The sequence below is a fragment of the Myotis brandtii genome, unplaced genomic scaffold (genome assembly GCF_000412655.1).
Source record: "Myotis brandtii unplaced genomic scaffold, ASM41265v1 scaffold1412, whole genome shotgun sequence".
Taxonomy (NCBI): domain Eukaryota; kingdom Metazoa; phylum Chordata; class Mammalia; order Chiroptera; family Vespertilionidae; genus Myotis; species Myotis brandtii.
Genome location: NW_005355043.1, coordinates 41575 through 48871, shown reverse-complemented (window position 1 = coordinate 48871; position 7297 = coordinate 41575). Strand labels below are relative to the sequence as shown.

Genomic DNA, 7297 nt, shown 5'->3' with positions numbered 1-7297 from the left:
TTGTTTCTGTGTCCTAGATCTGACTGTTTTGCTACCCCGGTTCTTTTGAGGAGGGTGCTGCTTGTGTGATCTCTTGGATCTCCTGAGTTTGGTAATCTAGCGTAGCTCCCTACTTGAGCTGTTTGGGTTTTCTTGATGTAGGCCTGCAAGCTGGTAAGGTGCAACCGCGGTGTCCAGATGTCAGTAGCTGAGGAGGGATATGTTCCAATTTTTGCTGCCTTGCGTCCTTGGCTAAAATCGCCCATGCCCAGCAGGGGCTCTCAGAGGTACCCAGGAGCTGTCTGTCAGGGTGGTAGGGCTCAGGAGGCCTGCACACTGGAAGGGCACAACTGTGATGTCCAGGGTTCTGTAGCTGTAGAGTGGGAAGACTCAGTTTTTGCTGCTGGGCCTGTGGATGGATACACACGCTCCCAGTGGCAGCTCACAGGGGTACCCATGGTGCATTTGCGACGTGGATCTCCGAGGTATGCTGAGGGGCCCTGGGACTGAAGTTGTGTGACAGCCTCTATTGGCAGTTATTCAGGAGAGTGAATTCAGAATTTCTGCTGTGGGGCATTGCACCCCCATTTGCACAATATCGCACTCAGCAAGGCTTGCAATGGCTCCCCAGATCTGCCTATGGGATGGTGGGCTCCAGATGCTTGCCCGCTGGAAACGCACCCTCTGGCAGTGCGTTTGTGACGTGTGCGCAGGGCTCTGACGCACCCTAAGGGGCCCTGGCATTGAAATTGTGCGACAGTGTCTATTGGCATTTATTCAGGAAGAGTGAATTCAGAATTTCTCCTGTGGGGCAATTCGCCCCTGTCTGTACAATATCGCACCGAGTGGGGGGCTCGCAGCAGCTCCCAGGGGCTGCCTGTGGGGTGGTGGGCTCCAGGGGTTTGCACGCTGGAAACGCCCAAATGTGGCACCCGGAGGTCTGCCTCTGGGGAGGGCGAGGCCGCACTCACCACTGCGGATGCGATGCTTCCCCGGAGGTGGAGATCCCAGGGTCTGGGAGTCTGGGGTGGGGCAGCTGGACCTTGGCTGGAGTGGCTGCTGGGACAGCGTCCAAAGCCTGTCTGGGTGGTGGTGTGATGAGTTCCCAGACGTCCGCTCTCCCCTTCAAGATTGCGTGGGTTCCGTGCCCAAGTCCGGCAGTCCTGGGAGTGCCCGCAGTGGCAGCAGTCTCTCCCTGTCCGCCGGCCCCTGGCACTCCTGTTGGATCTAACTGTCTCTCACTCACTCACACACACACCACACGCATACACACACTCTCCCTTCACCCTCTCACTCACTCACATCCTCTCCCTCACCCCCGTCCTGCCAGCCGCCATCTTTTCTCAGACTCTTTTTTTTTAAATATAAATTCTTTATTGTTTAAAGTATTACATGTCTCCTTTTTCCCCCATTGACCTCTCCCTGGCTGCTCCCAGCCCCCAGCACATGTCCTCACCTCCCCTCTCCCTATTGTCCACTGGTTATGCTCATATGCATCATGCCAGTCCTTTGGTTGAGCTCTTACCCGACCGCCCCCTCTCACGCTCCCCTGTCTTCCCTCTGAAGTTTGACAATCTGTTTGATGCTTCTTTATCGCTGCATCTATTTTTGTTCATCAGTTTATGTTGTTCATTATATTCCACAAATGAGTGAGATCATGTGCTATTTATCTTTCTCTGACTGGCTTATTTCACTTAGCATAATGCTCTCCACCATCCATGCCCATGCTGTTGCAAGTGGTAAGAATTTCTTCTTTTTTACAGCAGTGTAGTAGATGTATCACAGTTTTTTAATCCACTCATCTAATCATGGGCACTTGGGCTGTTTCCAAATCTTAGCTATTGTAAATTGTGCTGCTATGAACATAGGGGTGTATGTACTTTCTGATTAGTGTTTCTGATTTCTTGGGCTACATTCCTAGAAGTGGGATTACTGGGTCAAGTGGGAGTTCCATTTTTAATATTTTAAGGAAACGCCATACCGTTTTCCACAGTAGCACCTTTATTCTTGTCACAGGTGCTCTTTTGAACGGTGTTGCATATAAAAATGTTGCTACCGTTTGCATCCCCTGAGATCCCAGATCACACCTGGGACTTGAGTTCATCGGAGGGCCTCTTGCATTCTTTTCTCTTTTTTTAAAATATATTTTTATTGATTTCAGAGAGGAAGGAAGAGGGAAAGAGAGAGAGAGAAACATCAATGATGAGAGAGAATCATTCACTGGCTGCCTCCTGCATGGCCCCCTACTGGGGATGGAGCCTGTAACCAGGGCATGTGCCCTTAACCAGAATCGAACCTGGGACCCTTCAATCTGCAGGTTGATGCTCTATCCACTGAGCCAAACTGGCCAGGGCAAGCCTCTTGCATTCTTAATGTGAGACGGTCAAGGAGGATTGTTCAACCACCCAGGCATTAGCCCGAGAGGCAGAAGGACAATAGAGTGTGGCATCCTAGTACAACAGGAGGAGCTCCCAGAAAGAGGATGTGGCCACTGGAGCCGGTGGTTACAAGCACAGCCCCTGCATCCCAATACCATCCCTATGTATTCTTTTTCTTTTATGGGCTCCATTCGGGTAACATTGGACTATGTATTCCTTTTAAATCACTTTCTTTTCCTCCATAGTTCTTTATCTACCTGCTAGAGGCCCAGTGCACAAATTCATGCACCAGTGGGTCCCTCAGCCTGGCCTGCAGGATCAGGCCAAAACCGGCTCTCCAACATCCCCCAAGGGGTCCTGGATTGCAAGAGGGTGCAGGGCAGGCCAAGGGACCCCACTGGTGCACAATCGGGGCCAGGGAGAGACACAGGAGGGCTCCAGGTGTGTCTGGCCCATCTTGCACAATCCCAATCAGCTGAACCCCAGCAGCAAGCTAACCTACCAGTTGGAGCATCTGCCCCCTGGTGGTCAGTGCAAGTCATAGCGACTGGTCGACTGGTCAACTGTCTGCCCCCTGGTGCCCAGTGCACATCATAGCAAGCAGTTGAGTGGCCTTAGCATATCATTAGCATATTATGCTTTGATTGGTTGGATGGCAGACCAGTTGACTGGACACTTAGCATATTAGGCTTTTATTATCTATATATATAAAAAGGCAGCTACCATAACAGCCAAAACGACCTAACAATTAGTCACTATGACGCCCACTGTGGCCAGCTAACCAGCCCGATCAGGGGGTGGGGCCGGCGGCCAACCTCGTGGCCCCTCCCCCTGCTGGCCTGCACCTGATCAGACTCTCCCACCCCGATCAAGAGCAGGGCCTGCCAGCCAAATGCCCCCTCCCTCCCCACCCCAGCCAGCTGTGCTCCCGACCAGCCCACCCCACCACGATAGGCCTGCAGCCCCTCACCCTGGCCAGTCCTGTCCCCCACCCCGATCAGAGGCAGAGCCAGCTGGCCAACCACCCATGGCCCCTCCTCCAGGCTGCTGGCCCCTGATTCCTCCCTCCCACCCAACACCAATCAGGGGCGGGGCCACCGGCCAATGGGCCATCGGCCAATGGCCCACGGCCCCTTCCCCCAGCCAGCAGGGCCCTGATTGGGGGCCAACCTTCCACCAGCTCCTCCTCCCGACAGACCCAGCCCCCATCCGCCCTGACTGGGGCCGGGCCCGCCGGACCCTACCCATGCACGAATTTGTGCACTGGGCCTCTAGTATAGGATAATATAACAATATCTGCTTTAAATGTTTAAAAGTTGTCTCTCCTCGCTACCATAATGCATAGAAGCTCTAAGGCAGCCTGGCCCAGCAGAACCTTCTGTGATGGTAGGAATGTCTGTCTGTGTGTGTCCAATACCAATAACCACTAGCCCCCTGCAGCTGTTCGTCCCTTAATTGCTTCAAGGGTGTCAACTGCAGCTCTCACATTTTAATTCTATGTAATTTTGGAAATGAAGCATAGTAATGATCCCTCCTTTGGGAAAACTGCTGTTGGAAACTGCTGTTTTGAAGTTCTCTGCTATTTCTTGCTAGTCCCTTGTTCCGTAAGTCAACTTTGTTATTTTTAGATGGTCTCTTATTCTGTAAAAATAACTTTGTTTTTTAGCTTGAATAATAGAAAAGATAAACTTAACGGTCTGACCTTGCAAGCTAGCCATCTAAAGGGGCTGATATGCTGATACTGATAATATTCTCATGCCAGGTGTTTGTTAGATATGATATGTACTCAAGGTTACAAGTTGTCTGTATAGATATGATATGTACTCAAGGTGACAAGTTGTCTGTATAGATATGACAGGTGTTTGTTAGATATGATATATACTCAAGGTTACAAGCTGTCTGCAAAAATAATTTACACAAAGACCTAGAAGGATATAAAAAGGGAATACTCCTTCCTTTGTTTGTTCAGAATTTGACAGAGATATTCTGCTCTGAAGCCGCATGTAATAAAGATGACTCCTAGCTAATTGGCTTATTAAGGCATCTCGTATCTAGCTCACTGATTTACGATACAACAGAATATAAAACAGAAATAGCCACAGGGGGGGAGGGGCTGGTGGCCAAGGCGTTGGGCAGCACAGCTCCAGGCAGAGGTGACTCGGCTGTGTTTACTGCAGCGCTCCCGGCCCCAGAAGTCTCAAGTTGCTCGATAAACATTCATTTTCACTTAATGAATGAATATGTGGCTGCAGAGAAGGCAGCTGAGGACCTCAGTGAGCAAGAAGTTGGGGTGACGAGGAGGGAAGCGTTGTGGTCAAAGCAGATGGAGTTCAAGGATGAAGGAAATGGAGGGGGGGTGTTATTGGCCATCTTGCCTAGTCCAAGGGGTGTGAGGAGGGTCCCACTTTTCTGACTTCCCTGGAATGGCATGAGATAGTGGTCATGTAACCGGACAACCACTGGGTCCGCGCTGCCTGTCACTACTTGAGCCAGTGAAGCAGGGACAGGGTTGAATCCCATGTGGGCGTTTATCCCAATCCTGCCGGCAGCGTGGGAGGGCAGCAGGTCTGCTCTGCAGCCCCCATAAGCCAGCTGTTTTTACCGGGCGGGACAAGGATTACCTGGGGAAGAAGGAGGCTGGGGTGGGACTCCACTGTTTGGGCAACAAGGTTGTTCATCTTTCCATGATGATAGGCAGTTCTCGAATGAGAATGGTTCCAAGGTTGACTCCCAGGTTCAAGGCTGACTCCCAGGTCTGGGGGCTTACCACTCCCAGCCAGGTCAGCATGTCCTTTCTTTACCCAACACAAGGCAATCATGGTTAACAGAGCTTGATTAACATTTCCCATGCCACAGCTAGTGCCCAGGATAGCCAGAAATATTTCCCATAACCATAGCTAGTCCCTGATATTTCCCATAACCATAGCTAGTCCCTGATATTTCCCATAACCATAGCTAGTCCCTGATATTTCCCATAACCATAGCTAGTCCCTGATATTTCCCATAACCATAGCTAGTCCCTGATATTTCCCATAACCATAGCTAGTCCCTGATATTTCCCATAACCATAGCTAGTCCCTGATATTTCCCATAACCATAGCTAGTCCCTGATATTTCCCATAACCATAGCTAGTCCCTGATATTTCCCATAACCATAGCTAGTCCCTGATATTTCCCATAACCATAGCTAGTCCCTGATATTTCCCATAACCATAGCTAGTCCCTGATATTTCCCATAACCATAGCTAGTCCCTGATATTTCCCATAACCATAGCTAGTCCCTGATATTTCCCATAACCATAGCTAGTCCCTGATATTTCCCATAACCATAGCTAGTCCCTGATATTTCCCATAACCATAGCTAGTCCCTGATATTTCCCATAACCATAGCTAGTCCCTGATATTTCCCATAACCATAGCTAGTCCCTGATATTTCCCATAACCATAGCTAGTCCCTGATATTTCCCATAACCATAGCTAGTCCCTGATATTTCCCATAACCATAGCTAGTCCCTGATATTTCCCATAACCATAGCTAGTCCCTAATATTTCCCATAACCATAGCTAGTCCCCAATATTCTATTTTTGCCCCTAACAGTCAGAGGTTGGAATGGACGGCCAGGGAAGGCAGGGGCACAGGAAACAGGGCTTCCCTGCGGCACATCTGGGCAGATGTCCACTGCGGTGCTGCCACCGTGGACAGGAGTTCCCTTCTGGGGTGGCCTTGTCCCTGGCCCTTTGCGAGAGCCCCAGCTCCTTAAGAAGACTGTGGGGTTGATAACTGTGACCTCACAGGACGCGGGGAAGGTTCCTTACACACACGGATATTGTCATCAGTATCACGGTGACACGTGCTTCATTCCTCTCTGGTCACTGCTCGGGGTTGTATCCCAGGCTGTGCCCCCCACCCCCGGCCCGTGATTCTGGCCCTGGACCCCATCAGTCCAAGTTTGACACACCCCTCTACCTGTCAGGTCTCCAGGTGCCGACTGGGACTGTCGCTCTAACCACGTGCGTTGTCCTCACTCCCTGTGTGTTGTAGGGGTGGGGGAAGGGAGTAATGTCAATCCCATTTACAAGGTGTGCTAACTGGATAGAGCAGTGGTTCTCAACCTTCCTAATGCCGCGACCCTTTAATACAGTTCCTCGTGTTGTGGTGACCCCCAATTTCATTGTTACAAATCGAACATAATTAAAGCATAGTGATTAATCACAAAAACAATATGTAATTATATATGTGTTTTCCGATGGTCTTAGGCGACCCCTGTGAAAGGGTCGTTCGACCCCCAAGGAGTCGCGACCCACAGGTTGAGAACCGCTGGGATAGAGCAATCACACCAACTCTTAGGACATAGAGGTCATTACTACGGAATGATAGACCACTGAACCGTTCTAGCAAAACCCCCTAAAATAAGACAAAGACATTCCATGGGAAGAAGCCAGGGTTTTCTGGTCTACTAAATGAGCAGTTCAATCTTCCCGCGCATTGATCTACGAGCCCCCATTTTTCTGGGGGGAAAATCAATCCCCCATGGGCTTGCTCCGTCTCTTTTTGCTGCCCTTGTGGTTGGTTTCCTGGAAGTGTGGAGTTTTTTCGTGTTTGCAGGTGTAGCAGCAATGCGCTGTGCACATGGTACTCCCGCAATCTCCGGTCTGTCCTGTGTGTGCCTCTAATCTTAGAAGAAAAGGTTATACTGCCTCTCTCCCTGGATTGACTTGTATTTTAACAGTTAAATTCATTGCTATTGTGATTATGGCCACTAGATGGCAGTAAAGACCGCACAATGAAACAGCAGAGTTTTAATATATTTTATTGATTTTTTTACAGAGAGGGAGGGAGAAGGATAGAGAGTTAAAAACATCGATCAGCTGCCTCTTGCACACTCCCTACTGGGGTTGTGCCCGCAACCAAGGTACATGCCCTTGACCGGAATCGAACC

General features: G+C 50.1%; 1 long non-coding RNA gene across 1 annotated transcript in view; it reads left to right on the top strand.

The window, feature by feature from the left end:
• The first annotated feature begins 1887 nt into the window (after positions 1 to 1887).
• The window catches only part of LOC106725183, a 12679-nt gene continuing 7269 nt past the window's right edge, over positions 1888 to 7297 (top strand). Inside the window, exon 1 of the long non-coding RNA XR_001361051.1 lies at positions 1888 to 1971. This is a non-coding gene — a long non-coding RNA (uncharacterized LOC106725183). The remainder of the gene's footprint in view (positions 1972 to 7297) is intronic.